This window comes from Octodon degus, unplaced genomic scaffold (assembly GCF_000260255.1).
Source record: "Octodon degus isolate 3935 unplaced genomic scaffold, OctDeg1.0 scaffold00137, whole genome shotgun sequence".
Lineage (NCBI taxonomy): Eukaryota > Metazoa > Chordata > Mammalia > Rodentia > Octodontidae > Octodon > Octodon degus.
Window position 1 is genome coordinate 7,363,784 of NW_004524713.1, and position 12,234 is coordinate 7,376,017.

General features: G+C 41.9%; 1 protein-coding gene and 1 pseudogene across 1 annotated transcript in view; one reads left to right on the forward strand and one right to left on the reverse strand.

The window, feature by feature from the left end:
* LOC101577372 (olfactory receptor 50-like) overlaps positions 1 to 12,234 on the forward strand; it is a 105,517-nt gene that overhangs the window by 13,820 nt on the left and 79,463 nt on the right. The gene's annotated exons all lie outside the window — the stretch shown is intronic.
* On the reverse strand, positions 9,368 to 10,720 carry LOC101567020 (annotated as a pseudogene).

Consider the following 12,234-nt stretch of genomic DNA (forward strand, 5'->3'; position numbering starts at 1 on the left):
CAGAGCCCAGATCTGTGCCGGGGAACCCCAGTAATTCTGCAGTAGGGTTAGGGCAGGACGCCCCTTCTGGTTGTCTTCAGCTCCACAGAAGTTCAGGCTGAGCCTGGCCTGGGGCCAGAGTCTTGGGCCAACATACTCTGGGCGTCCCTCTCCAGCTTGTCCTCAGCTCCCTGACCCTGGGCCTCTGCCGTGGCCATCCATCACGGCAACAAATCAGCCTAAAGCCAAGCCATAGCTGCCCTGAGTCTGGGGTTCAGTTGGCCCCTCCCTCAGAAGGCATCCACTATGTACCCTCACCAGGGAACACTGCTGTCTCTAGGACTGGAGTGGCTCTCTGGCCCTTGCAGCGCACAACGCCCACTGCTCGCTGCCCGGGCACAGTTCTCCGTGGAGGCGGCTGCACTCACCCACCCTTACAGCGGCTCTGGAGGCTGGCTCTCCTCTGTCACACCGCGGGCTGGAGGCTGGCTCTCCTCTGTCACACCGCGGGCTGGGTTGGGGACTGCATGCAGCTTGCCTCCTTTACAGAGCTTACAAGTTGCAATCTGTCTCTTCACTTTCTCTGCAGGTTCCAGTTTTTCCTTCAGATTCTTTCTGGGTCCAGAGATCCATCTCCCTGTTCCTCCCTTTCCCACCTTATCACTTTCCAGTGTCTGGATTCTGATCTTGGAAAGGCCGATTTGTTGTTTACCACACTGCCATCTTCCTGGAAGCTTTTTTAGTTGTTTTTTTTGGCAAGTCTGATATTGATGAACCGTTTGCTCTTGTTTGCCTGGAAAGTCTATCTCTGTTTCATTAAGAAAAAAAAAATTAAAGAATACACAATGGTAACATAGCTCATTAGAAATAATATAAAACTTTATTAAACAAACAATATTAATGTTTTTGTCCTAGTAGGAGCTCAATAAGCATCAGTTATGGGTTAAGGAGATAGCTTGGTGGTCTAAGCACCCACTTGGCAAGTTCGATCCCTGGCACCACATGCCACACGATCCCAGAACCCCAGGCCTGCTGTGTGCCAGCCACTGAGACCGGGCATGGTGGTGCACGCCTGTAATCCCAGCACTGGGGAGGCTGAAACAGGAAGGAGTCCAAGCTGTGCACCAAATAAATAAATAAAAGATTAAAAAAAATGACTTAAAAGCAAAATAAAACATCAGTTATTATCAATGCTAATGAAAATTTTGGAAATTGGCCACAATTATAACTATGAATTCTGTCTGCTGACATCACCAGTCCTACAGCCTCAGGAAATTCTTAGGTCTCTTGGATGTGAGGTTTCCTGGTGTCAAATTTTCTTTCTTTTTTTGCGGTACCAGGGATTGAACTCAGGACCTTGCACTTGCCAGGCAAGCGCTTATTCCACTGAGCCATCTCCCCAGCCCCCTTATATATTTTTTAAAAATCAATTTTGCACATTTATATCTGGTAACTTACACAATTAGTTTGAAGATAACATGCAATGCAGCAAATATTGTTGAATTCCTATTACTTTGTTTAGTGAAGTTTTGTATCATTTCTAATGCTTTTTTATTACTATTTTGTATTCTTTAAAAATTTAAAAAGAATAAAAAGGATGTAGCTGTGTGTATAGCTGGTGAACGTACCCGCCATGTCTCAGTCTCTTGTTTCCTACTCCCTCGGTCTTCTGCAGAGAGTAGAGGACCCTGAGAAGGGAGAACCAGCGTGTCCGAGTTCCTCCTCCTGGGGCTTCCCATCCGGCCAGAGCAGCAGGCTGTGTTCGTTGCCCTCTTCCTGGTCCTGTACCTGACCACGGTGCTGGGGAACCTGCTCATCATCCTGCTCATCAGGCTGGACTCCCGCCTCCACACCCCCATGTACTTCTTCCTCAGCCACTTGGCCTTCACTGATGTCTCTTTCTCAGCTGCCACTGTCCCAGAGCTGTTCAGGAGCATGTGGACAGAGCCCTTGTCCATTCTCCATGAGGGGTGCATTCCTCAGACGCACTCCTTCCTACTTTTTGTGTGTCCTGACAGTTTCCTCTTTGAAGTGATGGCATGTGATGGGTATGTGGCCATTCGCCATCCACTCTACTCCCCCACCATCATGAGGGAGGGGCTGTGTGTTTTATTGCTGGCTGTGTCCCAGGTTTTCTCTTTTGTCCATGTCCTCTTTCATATCCTCCCCCATCCCACCCCTCCTTCTGTGGCAGGATCACCCCCACGTTTCTTCTGTGAGTTCAGTGAGCTCCTGGAGCTGACCTGCTCAGACACTTCCTGAGTGAGCTGGTTATCTTCACTGGTGGGCAGGGGAGTGTCCTATTCTCCTGCCACTGAACGTGCTACTTTGGGCTCTTGTATCTGCCTTGGGACCACCATGCTGAGGGTCCCCTCCACTAAGGAAATCTGCAAAGCTGTGTCCACTGTGGGTCTTACCTTTTCTTAGTGTTTTTACACTATAGGATACTTCTTTCTTTCTTTCTTCCCTCAAACAATTCCAAAGTTGACGATGTAATTTCTTCACTTATGTATATAGTGGTGACATGCATATTGAATCGCTGGCTCTAGGACTGCTCTACAGAAGAAGGCTTTTTTTCAGATACCACTCCAGAAAGATTCACTACACATATTCACACTTCCTTTCCTTTCTTTTTCTCTTCTCTTCTCTTCTTTCTCTTCTCTTCTCTTCTCTTCTCTTCTCTTCTCTTCTCTTCTCTTCTCTTCTCTTCTCTCTTCTTTCTTTCTTTCTTTCTTTCTTTCTTTCTTTCTTTCTTTCTTTCTTTCTTTCTTCTCCTTCTTCCTCTTCCTCTTCTTCTTCTCCTTCTCCTTCTTCTGGATTTAGGAGGGTGTCCACAGGGTCTACAGGATCTCACTATGTAGATCGAACTCATAGTGATGCTCCTGTTTTCAGCTTCCCAAGTGCTGGGATTATAGGCACATGTCACCATGCCCATCTCAATCTCCATCTCAACAAGTTCTAGGAGTGGGGCTGGGATCAAACGACAGCTGCTGCACTCTGCTGAAGCAGGCACTTTAGTGTGCTGAGCTATCTGGTTGGCTCCTCTTTTCTTTTCTTTAACAAATGGAAAAGACCCAGTTTGTCAGCTATCATAAACCTAAGCTTACCATTACACATTTAAACAACTGTCAAAACTTTACTAAGTTGCTAGCATCCATGCAAAACTAGAAACATCCTTAACAAAGATCTTTTCAAGGAAAATTACAGTACTCTGAAAAAAGAGATTGTAGAGGATTTCAGAAAATGGAAAGATATTCCCTGCTCCTGGATAGTAAGAACCGACATTGTGAAGATGGCCATACTCCTAAAATTGCTGTACAGATTTAGTGCAATCCCTATCAAATTACTATCAAATACTTTCCAGACCTACAGATATCATTCCTGAAATTTATTTGGAACCAGAAATGACCTAGAATAGCAAAGGCAATCCTGGCCAACAAAGACAAGGCAGGAGGCATTACAATTCCTGACTTGAAATTATACTACAAAGCTACTGTGATAAAATCAGCATAGTACTGACAACAAAATAGACCTGAGGATCAATGGAAGAGATTAGAAGATGCAGAAGCCGCTACGAACATACTCAGCCACCTTATCTTCAACAAAGCGGTCAAACATGCCTACTGGAACAAATGGTGCTTGAAAAACTGGCTCTCTACATGCCAAAAACTAAAACTTGAATCAGGTCTATCACCATGCACTAAGCTAAAGTCAGAATGGATTAAAGATCTAACCATTAAAACAGAAACACTAAATCTCCTGGAAGAGAAAGTAGGAGGAACTCTTGAAGACATAGGGGTAGGCAAAGAGTTCATGAACAAAAATCAAATTGCACGAGTAATACTTGAAAGAATTAACAACGGGGACCTCCTCTTATTGAGAAGTTTTTGCATGTCAAAAGAAATTACCAACACAGTGAAAAGACAACCCACAAATTGAGAAAAAAATCTCAGCACTCAGACAAAAGTCTGCTCTCTAGAATTTATAAAGAAATAAAAACCATTATGTCCCCAAAATTTAAAGACCCCATCCAGAAATGGGCATCTGAGATGAACACACACTTCCCAGAGGATGAAATTAAAGAAACGAATAAACATATGAAATAATGCTCCACATCACTAGCCATCCATGAAATGAAAATTAAAACAACACTGAGATACCACCTCAGTCCACAAAGAATGGCGATCATAAAGAAATCCACCAACAACAAATGTTGGAGAGGCTGTGGGGAAAAAGGAACCCTTCTCCACAGCTGGTGGGAATGCAGACTGATGCAACCATTATGGAAGTCAGTGTGGAGACTCCTTAGAAAAATAGGACTGGAAAACTCATTCAAACCAGCTATCCTCCTACTGGGAATTTTCCCAGCCAAACTGAGAATGTGATATCATATTGATATATGTATACCTATGTTTATAGCAGCGCAATTTGTGATAGCCAAATCTTGGAAACAACCAAGATACCTGTCACCTGAGGAATGGATGAAAAATATGTGGTATTTTTATACAACGGAGTATTATTCAGCTATAAAGAGTGATAAACTTGAAGACTTTACATATAAGTGAATGCCACTTGAAGAAATACTCGTAAGTGAAATAAACCAGACCCACATGTGTAAATATCATATAGTTTCCTTAGTATAGAATTCAAAAGAAGAAATACAAATACAAAGGTATAGCATGATTAAAAGGAAAGTGAGAACTTGAGGATTAGACAATGAAGAGAGGGCAAGGAGAAAAACTAGGAAACATGATAGGGGCAAAGCCATACATTTATATGCACAAGATGGGTAAGGTCCTGAGAGTCTTCAGCAGGTTTTTTTTTTTGAAACTAGCAGTTAATTGGTAGGATTCTCACCATGACTAACTATATATGCCAATACCTGTGAACTAAGCAACTGAACTGAGGACAGCAATGTGTCATGGTAGGGTCATGCTTGGAATGCCTGTCATTCTGGTCTTCTAAATACTACTGTCTCTCAAGTAAAATTTTTTAAGTGGGTAATAAATGAAAACAAAAGACAAGAAAAAAATGTCACAGGACAGTCCTGCTACAAGGCTGTATATGGTTAAGTTTCTAAATTTCTGTGTAAAAATATGTAACTGTTTATTCCTATTTTTAAAATATTTTTTGTTTCCTTAATTTTTTCCTTCATATTCTGGAGGGATTTAAAGTTTAACTTATCAATACTTGATGGAAAATACCTGCTCCATCTTATGCCTAAGATGCTTGATATTCAGACAGATAGTGAGGTTAAGCTCAACTGCCTATGTTGTAGGGTAATAATAATAAGCTTCTCTTCTGGAGGGTTAACAACTAAGTTTTAAGACCAAATATTAGAGAAAAAGAAGGGCTGCAAGGACAGCCAACATTTTGGCCTTAGCTTTCAAGGTCAGTGAAGACTCAGGCATAGGAGAACCTGTACTGTAATATCCTGCAAATGTCCCAAATTTTCTGATGAAGGAGATTATGGGGCCACAGAGGAAAGTGACCAATGGTGCAGTATGCCTAAGGAGAGTCACATGGAGAGAAAACATTCTCTCAGGTTTTCATAGAGAGCAAATTGGTCAAGCAATGGCCGTGACTCATCCACATGGCTGACACTGAAAAAGGATCTACAAATGCGGTACAGGGTTTCAGGATAAATCCTGGGGGGACTTGACTGAACTTATCAGATAAAAAAGTTAAATTTCTTGTTATATAGATCTTGCTTTATCTTGGTCTTTACCATCCAGCAGAAAGGTATAAAAATGAGGTATAATACGTGAAGCCATATTGGTATGTGTGGGTGTAAAGGGCTCAGGGCAACAATTTTTGACATTGCCAGTTCTGCTAATGACCCACTACTATTATGGACTACTGGATTATATTGGAATATTTTGCTGAATTCACACACCTACGATATTTAAATGACAATAAGATGCCCTTCTCTGACAAAACTAACCAAAAAGGGGGGATACAAATGAATGAATATTTGTATCTGTATACTCAAAATATTTGGGATAGATATGCAACTGCATTCTCTTAATTCAATGAATAGAGATATTTGTTCTAATAGTGTTTTTGGACAGGATATCATGTCTGCATCATATACAATGAATAATCACTAATTAATACAATATGCAATGTATTAATTATTGAAACTGTGCTAGTAATTGGTTTTTGAAACTCTCATTGCTATTCCTTTCTCAATAAAATTATTTAAAAGTAAAAAAATAAAATAAAATAAAGAAAACATCCTTCAGTTTGTATTGAACCAGAAATGTATTACCATTAGTGCATTAATATTTTTCATTACTAATACTAAAAAACTGGAAATTATTTCTGTTGAGGACTCATTTTGGCAGTGTTAGCTTCACAGCAGGTGAACACCACTGGGCTCATGTTTCAGACAAAACATAAAGCAGATCCATGCTGATACTAGAGTACAGTCTTGTCCTAGCACTACTCAAGATTCAAAGCTTACCTTGGATTACATTTAATAAAAAAGGAAAGTGTGTACCGAGATTACAAAAAATGTAAAGACAAAAAATGGTCTCACTGTGTGACCCCAACAATAAACTCAAAAGTCTGTGAAAAAGGGGCTCTGATGAACTGCTTATAAATACATTACATTAGGTACAACTATACTGATAGTTCAGTTCATCTGAAATCTTAAAAAAAATTCCTGATAATCCTCAAATGGTGTTTGGTATGGTTTAACATTTCTATTAAATACATGCATTGAATTACTTGTTATCCAAGCATAACAGCTGCTCCTTAGTATTTATCATGAAGGATTTTACCTGTTTGTCTTCTTCAGCTCCTACTCTTTCTTGACTATTTTTTTTATGGTGATTTTTCTACCATTAACATTTTTAGTAGAAGTTGATAGAGATTTGACTGCTGCCAAGTGAGGTGGATGAAAACAAAGCAAGGTCCCCATGACCTAGGGACCTGGATGAAGTAAATCCTGTATCAAATAAAGACAATCCACCTCCAAAGAATGGAAATCCCCTGAAAGCAGAGACAAAAGAGCCTGCACTAGGGCATCTGCTTCCTCAGGGACCCCTTCGATTCCCATAGATGTCTTCAAATGGGCCTTTGAAGATGTCCAATGAAAATAGGTCCCTTCTACCAAAAGCTTCCCTAAAGACACTATTTGGGTTCTGGAATGTGAACCTGAACTCAAATGGACTGTCAAAGTGACATTCACCTCTTCCACCACCATTTACTCCTTCTTTGCCATATTGTCATAGATGTCCCATTTTTTATCATCTGATAACTCCTCATATGTCTTAGCCACTTATTTGAATTTTCACTCAGCTTCTTCTGTATTCTCAGGATTTTTATCTGGGTGCCCCTGTAGTGCCAGTTTCCAGCTTACCTTCTTGATGTACTCGGGAGGCGTATCTCTGCATGCCTAGAACTTCATAGGAATCCACCATGTTTCAACAGTTTGCTGGAATGAGTCTGAGGATGCAGATGACCAGTGGTAAAAAGAGAGGTGTGCAGCCTGTCCCCTCATGGTTCTGGGACTGTACCCTGGTGGTGCTGGTGGTGGCTATCCCTTGTGCTTTCATTTTTTTCAAGAAGGCTTACTTTTTCCAAGGGAGTTATTCACTGATATTTAACAGTCCTCCCCATGATGCTTAAAGAGATTCTTTCTTGAAAAAATCATGCAAAATGTCCGCATTATTTTACATGCTTTTCTTTGTGACTATGGAATTTGTTTCCTTACTCCTGAAGTCTGAGCATTTCTTGCAGCTTGCTTTGATGAGTGGATTTGGCAGAAGTGATGTCACTAGATTTTCAAGGCCAGGTAGATTCTGCTTTTCCTGCTCTCGGAACCATGAGGCCACCAGAAGTATGTTTAAACCAGGTCACACAAGATGAGAGGCCATAGGGAGGAGAAGAAAGATGTTCCTGCCAACAGCCAGCTCCCAGGTGACCTTGTGATTGGAACAAGCAGTCCCTGTTGAGATCAGCGGAACCATGACGACCAGAAGCACCATGCAGCTGAGCCCAGTTCCAGACTAAACTGCCAGCCTGTGGGATCATCAGAGAAGCAAATGGTTAAGTTACAGAGTTCTGAGAGTTTTAGGTAGCCAAAGCTAACTGATAGAGTGACTGCTTTTAGCATTTTTATGCTGCAAATGTTCCTATCGCTTGCTGCTCTCATCTCTTGGTCCTCCGCTTGAACTGTCTTCCTTTCCCATGTTTTAAAACTCATTGACCTTCCTTTCTTCCTTCTTTTTTTTCTTCTTCCTTCCTTCATTGTCATTCTTTGAGGCAGGGTTTCACTATGCCCTTCAGGGTGGCCTCAAACTCACAGCGATCCTCCTGCCTCAGCCTCCTGAGTGCTGGACTCTGAAGATCACCAGCACACCCAGCCTCACTGACTTTAAAACATGCCGGGTCACAGACACCCCGTGTTTTCCATGATCTTGACCTTTGATCTGTCTTGTGTGTCTACTATTTTCTCATAATGTTTATTTTGTCAAGTGTAAAACTGATATTTATAAATATGTTGAGACACTGTCTTATCTAATTCAAGAGATATTAATGATTATTGCTGTGATATGAAAATCTTTCTAAAGGAAGCTATTAAGCTAGAAACACATATTTCTTCTTTTAAAAGAGAAATAATTGTAGGCTGAGATTAGAGAAGATTGCATAATGCTGCATTTTGTATCTGTTTTACCTTTTTTCCTCCTCAATATACTAACTTGAGAAGATAAGAATTCTCAAAAGTGATGTGACACTTGCTTTATTTTTCTCCCGGGTAGATCAGTATATTTATTTATGCATTTAACAAGTTTACACACATACCATAACCCCAGTACAGTAAAAAGAGCCCTTAACATTTAGAAAAAGTTCTGAGATGTTGGGGCTGCTTGTGTTTCCCACGCAATTCCTGAGACAGAGGTAGAACGTGTGTTCCTACTTCATAGTGGCTAAGGACGACCAGAGAACCCGGTCAGGCTTAACAGGGCCGATCAACAATGAAAGCATCACAACAGGATGCACAGAAAGAAGGATATCTACAGAAATCTTCAATTTTTAAAAGAATTATATTCAGTCCAACACCTTTCCCAGGTTTGACCATGCAATACGTTACACAAACACTTAAGGTCTTGAAGGTTACTGTGTAGCGCATTGGCTGATTTAGAGGCAAGTAGTCACTTCCCTGACAACCAGACTCCGAATTCTCACAGGAGAACCCCTGGCTCGGGCTGCACACGTGGCTGCCGCTGAGTCCTGCCTCTGTGTATGGACCTGGTCGAAGCAGCATGATTCTTGAGGTACCTTCACAGAGTGTCATGTTTATTGCAGGGGAGCCTTGTGAACAGGGGGCCAGGGTGCTGCAGGCTCAGGGCGAGAAGTAACTCTTCCTGTGGCCTGTGGGCGGAGCAGGAGTCAACAGTAACGTGGCTCTGGGAGCAGTTCCCAAAGGTTACACTGCAGCCCTGCTCCAAGGACCCCTCCCCCTGCGTGACTAAGATGACTTGCTAGCTGCTTCTTGGCTTTTCTGACAAGGTGATGGCTCGGTCGAATTTGCTATGATCCAGGGGTGTTCAAGCACTTCACTAAGAGTCGGCCTCTGGCTTGGCTTATGCTTGAGCAGCCTCGAAATGAAGTCCCAGGCTCCCTCTGTCACAAAGTGAGGGAATATATATTCAACCCGTGATTCCCTTTTGTAGGTCTCTTGGTGAGTGTGCACCTCAAAGGGAGGGTTCCCTGCCAAAAACTCAAAGCAAAGGACTCCCAGGCTCCAGAGGTCCATCTTCTCATTGTGCATCCGGCCCTCAATCATCTCGGGGGGCCGGTAGTCCAGGGTGTTGCACAGAGTGGTCGGCCTGGAGGATGGACTGTGTACCGACCACCCCAAATCTGCAATCTTCAACTCTCCAGTTGATCCCAGCAGCAGGTTCTCTAGTTTAACATCTGTAAGAATAACTCTTTTGCGATGACAGTAAGACAGGGCATTTGCCAATTCTGTGATATACCTAGCGGTTCTCTGCTCATCAAACTTGGGGGGCTTCTGAAGTGCCCTACAGACCGTTCCAAGTGGTGGTGCGTATTCCAGAATTAGATAAGCTCTTGTGGCTTCATGGAAGTAGCCAGATATCCTGAGGATGCTGCGATGCCAAAGGTGGGACTGTACTTCCACTCCTCTTCTGAGCTGGTGCTCCACTCCTGCTTTCTCTAGCTGAGCTTTAAACAACACTTGCAGACCAGGACAAACTTGCTTTGTTTTCTATTGCCAAATAAACTTTGCCAAACTTCCCTTTACCTAGTGGGTGACAAATATCAAAATCTTCCAAAGCCCACTGCCTCTTTTTTGAGTCTTCATTTCTTGGTCTTGATTGCACTTCTTTCTTAGGATGATTTCTGGGTGCCGCCGGCTGGGGCTGCTCACTCTTCTGGGAATTGTTCACCGGCTGGGGTACAGGATGGGGTTGGGGGACAGGATGGGGCCTGTTGGTGGTCACAGTTCCTTCTGCGCCTCTTTCTGAATACTGACAAGCATCTGTGCCTTAGAAGGAACCCACTAGGGGTATTGGAAGGACCCAAGACCCTCTGAGCCTGGCCACTGCTTCCGGATGATGGGTGCTGAGAGGAAAATGGCTATGTCACCAAGGTACATTTCAGAGGGTCACCCAGGGGAGCGATGGCCTTTACAGACCCTGAAATGCAGTTTTCTTTAGCCCTGTCCATGATGCCAACCCACCAGCTCTCCTGCATTCAAGCTAAGGCCACTGAGTTGACACTTGCTTCATTTAGAATGAAATTTATATCCAGACCTATGCAATTCAGTATCAAGGATTGTGTTTTATCAATAAAACATAATATGCATTATAAAACTTAATGACAATTCATAATAAATGAATGTATATATGAATTATCAATCAACTTTTTGGTTTTCTTTATGTTGGTTATTTTCCATACTGGTAGAAGTAAATATTGCGCCAAGATTTTACAGTGATAGAATAACTAAAGTTTGCCTTTTAAATGTACTTGTATTACATACTCTGTCCAGCTGTTTCTTTAAACGTAAAGTATAGTAAAAATTTTGCCTTATTATCTTTAAATTTATTTGTTGCTGTGGCAGAAACTCAATAGGGAATCTCTGGCAGTAAATCTCATTTCCAAATGTCCAAACTAAAGTGGAATTTTTATTTTTCTAAGGCGGATTTTCTTCTTGGAGTCAGCCTGCCTATGACAGATTCCAAGCAATGAAAATGAGTTATTTTTTGCTTCACAAGCAGCAAGACTTCCATATATGACAAAGCTAAAAGTAAAAGTAATTTATTATTTTGACATTAATTATGGGTCTGCTGCCTTGCTAGAACTTTCTAGGAATAAATTTGAATACTTCAGACAAATATTTTTTTGTTGTAGAGTTTACCTTCTAGTGGAGGAGAAAATGAAAGCAAACATTCTGTAAATAAATTTTACTGTGTTTAAATAACATAAAAAGCAACAGTGGAAGAAATCAGGAATGTAGGGGACAGGTTGTAATCTTAAGCAACGTGATGAGGATTGGTTTCCTGGGAAGGCGAGAGTCAATCAAAGGGATGAATGTAGCAAGGAATGGATCCAAGGAAGTATTTGCAGAAAGAACATTCCAGAGAATGGGAATACTATGTGCAGAGCTCTGAGGTGTAGCCATGCCAGCATGGTTTAGGAAACTAGCGTGACTACAGGAAGTGTGTAGGGAGCCTAGCAATGGGGGATCTTTTTTTTTATTTGTTATTTTTTTGGTATTTTAGGGAAGGGTCTACAGGGTGTTTAGGGTCTCACTACTAGATTGGATTTGTAGTGATTCTCCAGTTTAAAGCCTCCTCAGTGCTGGAATTGCAGGCATGTGCCACCACACCCAGTCTCAGTGAGCCCCGGGGGTGAGGCCAGCACGGGAGGCCCAGGAGATTGAACCCCTGGCCTCTGCGCCTGCTTGCAGGTGCTTTAATCCTCTGAGCTATTTGGCCGGGCCAAGGGGGATCATTTTAGATTATCAGGTCCTGTAAACTCTATAATTGATTTTCACTATTCATTATTTATGAAGCTCTTGATCACTTTACAGTAGGGTAACATGATGCAGTTGCTTTTTATTTTTATTTTTTTTCAAAGTTTTATTGATAAACAGAGAGCAATGAGACAGTTTCAAATCAAATTAGAAGTACAGTTTCAACAAATAATACACTGCATATATTCTTCTTAGTGGTTAATTGCTGTACAAGATGCGGACTTGTGATCCTATTTACAAACACC